A 12,800-nucleotide genomic window follows, 5' to 3' on the forward strand; every position below is an offset into this window, starting at 1 on the left:
AAAGGAGGAAGTGAGGCGAGCTTTATTCAGCCACAAAGTTCGTGAGACCATGAGTGAGGTTGGGGAGGACAGATGGGATAAGAAAAGATCAGGGTGTTCGTTTCCAGTTAAAACAAACCATATGTATCATTGGCATGTTGTTATTGTATTTTAATGCAATTTTTGATATTTTCATGAATCTTAAGAAGGCTAACCTAACATGGATGAAAGTATCTGCTTTGTTTTACTAATTCAGACAGACCAAATTACAGACTTCCTGTGCTTTGGAAGAAAAACAACAAAATGTAAATATATGATTCATTTCCCTCCACCATTTATCAAACCCTGATTTGTTTGAGGCAAGCAATTAGTGACTACTCAGTTTTTCAATCTAAGCATTGGTGTTAATTTTTCTTTTTTTGTTTGGTCTAATATTAAAAGATATTTCTGATTGGGTGATGGTGAGTTTTAATCACATTTGCTGTGTTGTGTTTGCTTGATGCCACAATATCAGCTGTCAAAACACAGCAATCCATCATAAACACTGATTCAGCTTTTGAAGAAAATCAGTGACTTATGACCTTTTTTTCTCCCATCAACCCCACTGCAGTGTGCAAAAAAACCTTCCGGCTCTGTTATTTTCAGATACACGATAACCTGACAGACAGGTGCAATCTATTATAAGGTTATTATAAGTTTTTTTCTTGCAACAAAGGAAAGTTTAACTGCTGACACTTTTAAAAACAGAGGAACAGAAGCAGAGCTGGCGAAGGACTTATTAAAAAAGCAAGGTTAAGTTTGTTTACTAATGTTTTCGTCTATACGGAAGCATCAAGAGAAGCCACAGCAGGTGATGAATCGCTATATCGCTTTTTTAATATTCTGTTGCCACCTGCTACGTTGCTAAAAGACTAAACCGCGGGGATTTAACATGAAATCGCCAAAGTTCACTTAAGCTGAAATGAGGGCTCGGAGAGTCGAAATGACCTCCAGAGTTCTGTGAAGCTTCATTTGTGAAGGATTTCTGAGGAATTCTGCTGATCCGGTCCCTCGGTTCTTCCCGGTTGTGCTTCTTCTCTCTGTACTGAAAGCGATGACTGTGGGAGATCTGTGCACTGATCCCACATCAGCACTCCCTAATTGGAGAAACTTGGGAAATAATAATATAGGTCTGGGATGAGATGATCAGCTTAGAGGCAGCCCATCCTTCACCTGCTGACCGTATCTTTCTACCTCCTCATCCCAGGTGATTAGAGAAATCCCCCAGACCCTGTCAGAAACTCCGAATCAGCACACTTATACACTGAGGTGAGTGCGTGATTCAATTTCTGCATGTGTGTTGTTTTATGTGTGTGTTTGTTCTTATCCTGCATGCTTGTGTGAGTGTATCTGTACAACGTCACAGCGGTGCTGGAAGAGAGACTTCTCTGCTAAACATGAAGTAGAATTTCCTTACATGCCAAAGCACTGCCAGCACTCTTATGTCTGGATCTTTCTTCTGAAATGGATGATGTGTATTTGGTGCTTGAGCAGTGCTGAGTCCCGGGGGTGGTGTATGTGACAACAGTCGGTGTGTTCATGATGGCAATACTTCAGTATGTTAGTCACTGTAGCTCTAGTGATGGGTACCACAGAGACTGTATATAAATGATGGACATGCAGAGCGTGACAAGCTGAGTATTTGAGTGCTTGATGTTTTAAAACTGGATTTTTTGTTTCTCAAGTCTTGCAAAGTCAAATTTATCATGTGGAATGTGGTCGAGTTGGAAGACGATTAGGAGGAAACACCCTGAGTTTAGTTTGTTATGCTTCAGTGAAAGTTGCACAGAGATGCTGTCATGCTCACACTTCCCACAGTGGGACCACACTTGGCTTGAGAACCTTTCAACTTTAATCTGAGCAGTTAGAAGAAAAGTAAATGGACTGCATTTGCAGTGATTAAAAACTGGTGTCATTCTGGACATTTAAAGGCCGTTACGCACCGAACACAAAATTATCCAGAATTTACCAGATCTGAACTCGCTGTGTAATATAAACACACACAGAGCGTGTAGCGTTTTTGTGAAAAAAATGAAGTCGACATGAAGCGACGATGAGCTGATCCTGATGTTCCTGAACAAGAAAAGGAAGAAACGGGAATCCTGAGTTTATCCAAAGTGGCAGCAGCATAGCTGGATCCAGGAGTTCAGTGCAGGTCAGTCACAACTACTTTTGTACATATTTGACGATGTCAGAGTTTGAGCTCACGTGAGTGCAGTTGGAACCACGTCTGAGGAGGCAGACGAATACTTTCAGCGAGTCGTCTAGTTGTGTGTCTGAGCTCAAATAGGATTATTTCACTATTTCCATCTCAATGAGATTTCAGTGCTGGTGCACAATTTGAGTTACGAGCACACGTGCTGCTAAATGCAGCGGTCTGATTGGTCACATCTGTTTATTAGAATTTAAAAATCAAGCTTGCTTTGAAAAACTAAATGCTGCAAATTTGTCCAGTGAAATGGGCGAGTGGCTGCATTAAGAACCGTTGAGTCAGAAAAATGTTTTAATGCACAAAATATTTGGACATATTTAAGTGTCTGGTGGAAGTCCATCGTTGCTTTTGCTGTTTGAGTCAATACACTGATCTCATCTTATTACCAAGATGGGGTAAGAAGTTGGGTTATTTTCTCAGACTCCTGCTGGTCATCATGAGGGCTGCAGGTTAAAGACACGTTTTCTCCACAGACACTTTCAGTGTCACTTCAGTGTTTATTCCTGCTGTTTTAGTTTTACTCTGGAACCGAAATCATCTCAAATGTTTTCAATCTGATTAAAAAGAAGTTTGTTAAAAATATTCGGTGAGTTTGATCGAAGCTGAATGCCTTGATAGTGACTGCACTCTGTAAAAGTGCTCCCCAGGTGGAGTTTATTTATTATGGCAGTCAGAAAAGTGCCTCATGTGCATGTAATAGCTCAACACAGATATCTTCCATATTTGCTGTTGCCGCTCTATAATCAGAGCTTTGCATGGCCATTATGAGTCATCTCTCCCAGAGATAGCACCAGTCTGTGGCCTCTCACAGCTGCTAACAGGTTCAGTGCTCTGGTATAACATCATTTAGTGTCCATAGATCTTCCAGCTTTTCTTAAAGAGCAATGTTAGCAGTCCTGATGACCTCCCTAACATGAGCACATGACTTCTACAGGTCTGCCAGATCATCTGAGTTTCTTTCTGTTTGTCACTGATTAGAACGACGATAGCTGCTCACTGAACCTACTAGAATGTACAACAAGAGGTTATCAGGAGTCATAACAACTGATAAGGGCCATTCAGAGTGAATGAGTGTGAATACCCGGGATTAGATTATTAGAGATAAGTTTCCAAAATGTACTATGGCAGTGTGCAGTAATGAAGTGCAATACTAAAGCAAAGCACTCAATTTCTTTCCAGCACTGATGATTCAGTGTTTCTTAGCTAAGTGGAGCGGAAAAGCACAGGTGCCTCTCCTGAATTCTGGCCTACGCAGCATCTGCTTTGGGCTGAGATGGGCGCCAGACGCTGCTTACTGTTGATTCTGTTGTGCTGGTGTAAATGAATAGAAAAGCCAGAAGCAGTTGGCTATACTCTGGTGGCGCATTTTGTCATATTGCCAGAACCGTTTGACTGATTTCACACGTGTTTCCTAAAGCGAGAAAACACAAAATGGTTTTATGAAATCAAACGGAAGCAAACAGAGAGGCTACCTGGGAACGACAACAAACTGCCAGGCATGTCAACTGCACCGTGTGAGGATTTAGAGCAGCATCTAAGTGTGATTCTGAGGGCACAGGTCAGGTTTGGGATCAGCACCTGGCTCCAGATTCATCTGAGGAATAGGTCTTATTTGTTTTGTGATATGAGGTGACACTGGAGAGCCCAAAGGTTCATCTGGGAGAAGAAGTTGACGTGAACGAAGAGGGGAAGAGGAGCCGTTAGCACTGTCAAGAGCAGTAAATGAACAGGCTCACTTTGATATTTTTATATAACTTTTTAACTTGAGTATATATCTACACATTTTCCTTTATTAGGGTCTTGTCTAAACTTGTCTAACATGTAGGTACCAACCACAGTTACACTGAGTCAGTGGACTGGACCTCTTGGCTGTCTTTGTAGAATCGGCACTTTTAAAATACAAATACAGCACAGATGATACAGCCTGCTTTCCATGTAACTGTGCAGCCCGTTCCAGAAAACTGTGCTATAGTTTTAGTTTAAATTCCAGTATTTTCTTGTCACTTAACTGGTAGCTGTGTCTATGCATTGCAGCAAGTCAACAGAGTGTGATAATGTTAGCTGATCATGGTCATGTTTGGATTTATAAAGAAATACACAACCAAATACAAAATCTATAAATCTTTAAAAAATATATGATGTGGCTATGTCTATCTTTTATATACAGTCTGTGATATATAGCACATGGACACCTGGGTAAAACAGCTGTGGCTCCGTATTTCTGCCGCCTCAGTCACTTCAGTGCCAAACAGGAAACAACAGTATTGACTTTCGCTGTGTCCCGAAATCTAGGTCGCATCCTTCGGAGGCTGCATTTGAAGGCCGATTACGTCACAGCCAGACGGTGAAGGCTGTCCCAATTCAAGGGCTGCTCCAAATGCGGCGGACAAATGCGTCCTTCATTTCCCCAAATTTGAAGGATGGGTCGGGTGTATCCTTCGTGGCCCAGCATATCCCAGAATTCATAGCTCGGCCCAGCCAATTCTAGTTTCCAACAATGGCGGCAGCTACTTAGTTTGAATATCACTCTTATTACTCTTTCTGGGTCACAAAATAAACTTTTAAGATATTTTCAGGAGAGAATGTAGCTGTGCAAACTTCAAATATCTACTCGGTTTATCAAGACATCGCATATTTGTAAAAGTGCTCCGACGTTTTCGGTGACATCTGTTACCCACCCGCACGATAGCTAACTGGGGGTTAGCTCACTAGAGCCGGCAAGAACAGTGAACTCCCGGCACATCGTTTTCAACGCCCCCGCGGTCTTTCACTACTCAGGTTAAACATGATATGGTTTTTTTTCAGTGTTTTATTTGTTCCTGAGTAAATCAGTTTAGCTGAGATTAGAGTTATAGTTTTCACACAGCTGAATAATCGTCAAACAGAAAACTGATGACACAGAAGTGTGAGATGTTTGAGACAGCTGGTGATGCACATCTGAAGGCTAGACCGTCCCATTTCACAAGCCTCGCACTTCCGGCCTTCTCAGTCTTCGAAGGACCCGGCCCACGTAGACCACGAAGGCCGGGTTCTTCGAAGGATACGGCCTAGGTTTTGGAACACAGCTACTGTCACAGTAAAGCTTTGTTTCTTTTTTCCTGCTGCTTTATTCAAACTTTGATGTCAAAAGAATGTATTGGTAGTTAAAATAGATAGTTCACGAATACTCTTGGTCTCTATGATGACGCCATGGAAGCCACATGTTGCCGTTTATATTTGCTCCATGTGTGAGATGCAGGACACAGCAGCGATTGCCGCCCTTCGGTTTATTTTTCACGAAACTCGGAAACGCGAGTCTCCCCAAAGATGTAAATATTGACAAGACGTTAAGATTTAATATTCAGCCTGCACGTCTGCGCCTTTATGTTTGTGCGCGAGTGTGCACATGCCCTGGAGCACACATGTTTTTGTCTCAGTTTTGCTTTGTGACTGAGCACTTTTAATGTTTCCAGCAAGGATCTGCTCCATATTTCATCAGTTTACATGCACTGCAGAAGCATCCTGACAGTGAATATGCATTTTTTTCTAACACACTGGGATTACGTGCCTGACTTGTGGCTATAAAAATTTTTAAAAAGCCCACAAAGGGATGCAAAACTATTGCCTGTGGTAGTGTTTGGTGTTGGTGAAAGCATGCTAATGATTCAGCAGTGGGATGACGTAAACAAGGGCTGGATGATGATCTGTGCAAAGAAAACTCCACAAAGTAAGACAACAGATCTGTCTGGGGAAGGTGAAGGAAACAGGAGAGCAGAGAGAACGGTTTGATGTGAATTTGGCAAAAGAAAAGAGGAAAAACATTTTTAGACGAGCCACTGGCTGACAGATTGCTTGTTGAGGTCACTGATTACCAGATCTTGCATTAGGAAACACTTTGGTGCTGCAACTGGTGCTTCAAAGCGAAGCTGCCAACAATCTTGTGCATGAGTTACAGCCTGATGCCTCAAATGGATGATTTTTATCCCCTCACTACAAGTAAACAAGCTTGGTGGATTGTTTTTTTTCTTTTGTGACAATCCTTCAGTTTCCAAAAGCTCTTGAAAGACCAGAATATGTTGCAGGGAGAGTGAAATCTTTAGGTCTGTGGCTTCTGTCAGCAATTTTCCATCATCATCAAATTGAAACAAGCGCAGATATTTTTTGATTTAAGGTAAGATTTGTAACCGTTATCAGAAATCTCGGCCTGTCTGTGGTAGGATACCCTACAGGTAAAAATCAAAAGCTTTAACTGATGTGAATTCGGTCGATTAGATAGTTGGCGCTGCTCTAATTTATTTATTTTTTAAAATCACCTGAACATCCTTTTCATCCCCTCGTACTAGAGCTGGATCTCCTTCATCAGGATTTTTATAAAGTTGTAAGTGTGTGGACAGTCAGTGAAGCCACTAGATGACTCTCCCACAGGCACCACAGTTCAGTTCATTTCATCTAAATATTCTCTTCAGTCACCTCCATACACTACAAACCCAGTGTGAAGCACCACGAGATGAATGTTGAGGGGGAAAATGATAAGCGTGCTCCTAGTTTTGCTCCTCGCCTGACATCACTGGGGTTGGAAACTGTACTTCAGTACGATTTCAGAAAGTATGTATGAAAACCCACCTGAATAAGTGATCATCAAGTGTGAGCACCTCTGTGAAAGAAGGAGTATTTTGCATTTTGCTGGTCTGGAGCATTCAGGTGTGTGGTTTAATACACTGCCACAAATAGTAGACATCACTGCCAAATCACCCCAAGGAGGAACTGCAAAAAACCCAAGAGATGCATTTCAGTTAGCGTGTTGAAGGCTAAAGTTCGTGACAGTGTGGAGGATGATTTGGGTTTGTTTTGCAGAGGCGGGGCCTGTGCAGTCATCGACTTGACCAAAGTATAATCGAGTCAAAAAATGACACCATCAGTTTGATTCATATAACGAGACAATAATCTGAAGCACAGCAGCAAATCGTGAACAGGAACCTGAAGAGATAACAATGAATGTGCACAGATTTCTTTGACTTTGCTTTTTACTCGATTCTATTAAAGTCATTGAATTGTTTCCTGTCTATCTGAAATAAAAATGAAATTGTTATACAGTGTGATCGGTATCTTTGTGTGAACACTAATTCTGCTAAATCCAACAACTTCTGCCAGCAAAAACCTTCTCTGCCTCAGGTAAGAGCTTCAGGACATTTACATGTAACCAAGAATCCATTTAAGCAACTCATTTAAATTGAGATGAGACATGAGTCCTGCAGCTTTTCCATAAAGTGCACGTAACGCTGGGGGAAAGTGGCCGAATGCTCAGAGTTAAGAAGCAGCAAAACGGTTTCTATATATTTAAATCAAACACTTTTAATAAGTTTACTTTGCAGACTGTCATTTTAAAGGTTGTGGTTTCCAAGCTCATGATGTTTCTTCGATAATATAATTGGAGTAATCTTCTCTGCCTTGATAATGTTCTCTCAGTGCAACAAAAGACATACGACTGTTTGGAGCTTGTCGTCGCTTGTAAATTATTAGTTAATTGAATGCCCCTTTCATCAAACGGGTATTGTTGTTTCTTTGATGAAACCAGCTCATAGTGAAATCACAGCTGAATGACAAACACTTCATTTTAATGTATCCGAGCTTCAGGAATAAGCGCTGCATTTTCTGAGAACAATGAAACTGAATCTGAGGCGTTGGTTCATTCGTGTTCTCTTTAAATGAGGGTCACAGTCCAAACACAAAGGATCCATTTTGTTCCATTTATTCTTCTTATGTTTAGAAATATTTAATTTTAACTGAAATATTGTCCTAACACTCTCCAGTTCCCTTCAAAGTAGCAAACGGTGAAGAGAATAGACAAAAAACATGAATCCAACCAACAGAACAAATAGATAAATATCAGCAACATAAAAAAAGAAAAACTGATACAGACTCTGGCTCTGCAAATATATTATTATCATTATCCTAATAGTTAAAGCAGTTATCTGCAAACTGCAATAATAAATGAGGAGTTCAATTGGACAATTATGAATGAATGAAGTGCTATTTATTATGATATGTAAAGATTCTGAGACCTCGCTCATACAGGCCTAAAAGATGAAGGTAGTAGCTGGACGATGCATCGATAGCAAAGTCGAACCACACCCAAAACCTTGTGATTGCTGTGATTGCTGCGGCCGTCTGCAGACATTCACTAACTAGCGACTGAGAGGGAGTGAAACATGAAATTACACAAACCAAAACCAGAAACTTTTCCCCTTCAAAGTAAAAGCCTGGGCGTGAACCCAGCCTCAGGCTCTGTTTCCAGTTTGGGTCTCGTTTTTCTTTATTCACAGTTTTGCTTCTGCTTAGTGAGAGGTTTGTGAGGCAAATTGGCATCTGCCATGAAAACAAAGGGTGACCGGTGCAATCTGTTAGCACCCGAAACGCAAAATCGCAAAAGGTTTTACCCCTTTGCAACCAGTTTCACAGGGTGACTGCCACTCACCAACCAGTGGTTACTGGTCACTGAGCGGTCTACAGCCCTGTGTGACCGGGGCTGGCTGTGAGCACAGACACCACAGAAACCCCGCCCACCTGCTCTTCAAATCAGAATCAAGTTGCTTTAAAGGCAGGTACTCTGAAAAGGAGAGGAGCTTAAATGACTTCTTTAAAAGGGTTATTTTGATTTTGAATCATGCAAAAGTACAGCAGTGGCTCGGAGTAAGCAAAGCAGTACAACATATAAAGTATACAAAATATTTTCTACTGTGACATAGCATGAGGTAAAAACAGTCTTCTGGTCAGAAACATTCAGTCTTCCCAAAGGAGCCAAAGGGGGGAAACAAACCTTGTGCTTAACTACATAACAGAATAAAGAGATACGCTTGGACATAAAAGCGCTCACATAGACTGCCGGGCCACCTGTTGCATAGAAACACAATCATTAGATTTTCTAAATTGAAGAGAAACTCGTGGAGAACTGTGATAGTTTAGCTTCATGAAATCCCAATTTAGTTTTTGACAGAACCATGTGCCACACAGATTGGATTATGATTTTATTGCAGATTCTACAAGAAGCAACAAGGATGAGAGTCGGAGGAGGGAGGAAGATGAAAAATAGGATGCGGAAGAGGGAGGAGAACGGATAAAACACTATCTGCAAGAGGAAGAGGAGGATGGATAGATGGATGGATGCATACAAGAAAAAGAAAGATTAAAATTTGTAGAGACGGAGAAACAGAGACGGGCAGCCGTAGGAGGATAAAGTGGAGAGGGGCATATGATGGCCTGGCAGGTCTCCAAAGGCTCCCGGCAGCAATCCAGCTGCTTCTGAAGGCCACTTCGAAAAGCCCGTTAGCACTGCCAGAAGTACAGAGAGGAAAACAGAGAGCCTGAGAACCAGAGGGAGAACAGGGGAGAGGGGAAAATGAAATATTATGGGTGAGGCAGGAGAAAAAAATGGATGCTGAGCTGGGATGCAGGGAAGTTCTGTTTCGAAGACAAAAGCAGGGATGGAGAAATTCTCACTGCTTTAACGACTGGTTAAAAACAATGAAACCAAAACGTTGATCCCAGCGGAGACGTGCACAGCTCGTGTGGCCTGACACGGTAAAACATTTGAGCTCGATAAGAAGGGACTGCGATGGTTTGCAGTTGATCATCACTTCCTAAGTGACGCATGACGAAAACAAATCTAACAATGTTTTAGAGAAGAAACTCATCTTCAGCAGAAGTAACCTGTGCTGGAGCTTCAAGGTGGCAAATTCCCCAGGGAGTGAATCCCACAATAAATATGAAGTAATAATATTTCAGCAGTATTCTGAGGATTTAGTGTTGTCAGAGTTTTATTTTAGGCTTTTTAAGAGCACGTTCATGTTGAGGGTCGCTGTCCATGGTCCTGAAAAAGCAGAGCTGAGACCTCGTACACAAGGACATTTTTGTGTTCACCATAATCTATGAATATTAAGAAAATATTAAGAAAACATAAATGTGTGGACGAAGCTGAGGCAGATTTTATAGTTTAGTCGGCGGCTGCAGCGACTATGCATTTCAAAGAGCCGTCACATCTGGGTGCATGATGGTCGATAAAGTTAAACTTTTTTTTTTTTAAATCAGCCGTCTGAAGATTGTAAAATATTTAAACAGATTTCCCACAAAATAAGAAGATTATCAGATTATCAGAGTCTCAACACAAGAAGAAGACAAGCGTGTTTCAGCTTTGCTTTTACAGCGACTGGATTCTCCAGTAATAATGAATGTTTTGGGATTGTTTGTTGTTGGGATGTTTTGTTTCCAGTCTGTGGACTGTTTTCTGAATTTTACTCCAGATGCATTCTTCCATCTTCCCTAATCGTCCAAAAGCTCAGATATCTGTTGAGAGACTGTCGCTGTCCGTGGTGCTGAAACCCAAGTCTCCACACCAGGGTTTTTAAAGTTACATTTTACTGTGTTCTGCATATTCAATAATAAAGGAGAGCACACAGCTAAAATAAACAAATATATAAAACAAGGCATAATACCTGAAAAAAGGTGTTAATAGTATGGAATTATTATTATTAGAATTATTAAGTATAGCTCAATGACAAATGTTACAGGATGCATTCACACAAGCCTTTGTGTAAAAGTTTTGAGGAGTGATTAACAAGTAGATACTGAGAACTTATCCGTAATGAGTTCCGCTGCTGCAGCTTCACAGAAAACATCTCTTTGTAATGAGGTGGGCCGTGGGAGGGTCTGACCCAACGAACGCAGGCAGCTCCATACGGTGTGAGTAAATCTATAAAGTAGACATAAAGCCACGAGAGCTTAAAAAGTGATTAATAAAAATTTTAAAATCAATTTGAATTCAGCGAGGCTGTGAGTGATGCAGACCTTTCTACCATTTACAGAAGAAGGTATTTGGTGTGTTTGCTTACTTTAGTTCAGCTTTGTTGTCTGAAAGCAAAAGATCCATAAAAAAGGCATTTCAGCCAGTTGAGACTCGGGACAGTGGTTCAGTTAGAGATAAAATGAAGAATCAGAGTCAGAAAAACAGAGATGGCCGGGTGGAACGCGCCTTTGATTGATTTTACCACCATCAGTGTAGTTTCTTGTGATTCTGATGTTGTTAATCTGTGTGTGTGACCTTTGTGCTCAAGTCTGGGATTCATAAATATTTTTCTTTCCTGATTTCGTTCTCTGCAAACAAATTTGGAACCAAGGTTTCATGCTGAAAGATGTACGAGAAGAGTTATTAACAGGTTAACAGTGAGTTTCTGCCTCAAGTTCTCGCAGGGTCTTGGAACATGACGCAGGAACGAGCTGCCATGAAAGGAAGATTCCCACCTGCACCTTTAGCCACATGCGGTGGGTGGAGACCAAAATAATAAGATTGCCGATGCAAGCAGTGGAAATGAGCTGATCGTTGATGAGGAGCTTAGCTGAGCGCAGCTAAGCTCTTTCTACATTGAAAGCAACCAGCTCAATCATCTGACTCAGATGCCTCCTAGGTGAGATGTGACTGCTGTCAGACCCAAACATGTCTGAAATACAATGTCTCTCGATGGGCTTAGCAACACCTCAGTTTCCCCCAATCAGAGCTGGGAGACGTGATCCAGGGTGAGGGAGACTGCTGCCCCCGGCAACCTGAAAAATTGATGGATGAAAATTGCATTATTATTATTTTTAAACGGCTTTAAGAGAACAGAAAATAATTAAAATAGCTCATTTGCTAATTTACTGGCTAACTGGTGTCGGCTGATGTCCTTTGATTTGATCCTTGCTGAAAGTCATCACTTTCACCCTGTTTTATTGTAATATCTCAGTGATCTGTCTTCACCTTGTAGTGACAGATCAGGTGATCCTTATCCTTATCCTTATACTGCCTCTTCATTATAACTTTGGTTAATTGTCTTAATAACCACTTAATGGTTCAAGGTGTGCTGCACAAACAAACCCTTCATATTCATGAAGCGGGAATGTTGTTAAAAATAGCCAGCGGTCTTTGCCTGCTCGTGTCTGTCCTGACTACAGGACCAACAAAGCAGTGGAAGTAAAAGCCTGTTGGCATTTTAAAACGTTCCCTGTCACTTCCCACAGAATAATGGCTGCAGGAAGTATCCTCCCATGAGGCCTTATGATAATAGGCCCATATGTGCCAGCCACGGTGACGGTAATTAATTGCTACACAAAACTTGCGAGGTCGCTCCGTGGAGTACAGTGACCTCCAGACATGAGTGCAATGACACAGTGGGCTTTTTACAGAGCGCTGTGGGAAGACTGGGGAGGGGCTGAGGAGTGGGATGAGTGGGGGTGGAAGGGGAGGGCAGATTAGTTAGCAATTTGACCTTTCCCACGAGGCACCGGCTCATCACCTCCTTCCTTTTGTTACAAGATTAGAGAATGTAAATGCAGTGGGAGCCCAGCTTGGGAATTCACTGTACTCTGTCACATTCTCTCTCTGGGCGTGTCTGAGAGTGAGGGTGAAGGGCAAAGGCGCAAAGCAAATCAGTTTTGAATGGGAGGGAAAGCAAGAGAAAGTGGGAGTGAAGTGGCGGTGAAAAGATGGCAAAGAGATCAGAGAAAGCAAGCAGGAAGGATGTCATGTAAAGCGGGGAGTGACTAGAGAAGGCTTGTTGATGGA

The 12,800-nt window shown here is 41.7% G+C and overlaps 1 protein-coding gene across 1 annotated transcript in view; it reads left to right on the forward strand.

The window, feature by feature from the left end:
- Positions 1-12,800, forward strand: part of sgcd (sarcoglycan, delta (dystrophin-associated glycoprotein)) — a 420,239-nt gene that overhangs the window by 154,373 nt on the left and 253,066 nt on the right. The window contains exon 2 of the mRNA XM_026182769.1: positions 1,226-1,287. The gene's annotated coding sequence lies outside the window, so the exon portion shown is untranslated. The remainder of the gene's footprint in view (positions 1-1,225; positions 1,288-12,800) is intronic.

Source organism: Astatotilapia calliptera, chromosome 10 (assembly GCF_900246225.1).
Source record: "Astatotilapia calliptera chromosome 10, fAstCal1.2, whole genome shotgun sequence".
Taxonomy (NCBI): domain Eukaryota; kingdom Metazoa; phylum Chordata; class Actinopteri; order Cichliformes; family Cichlidae; genus Astatotilapia; species Astatotilapia calliptera.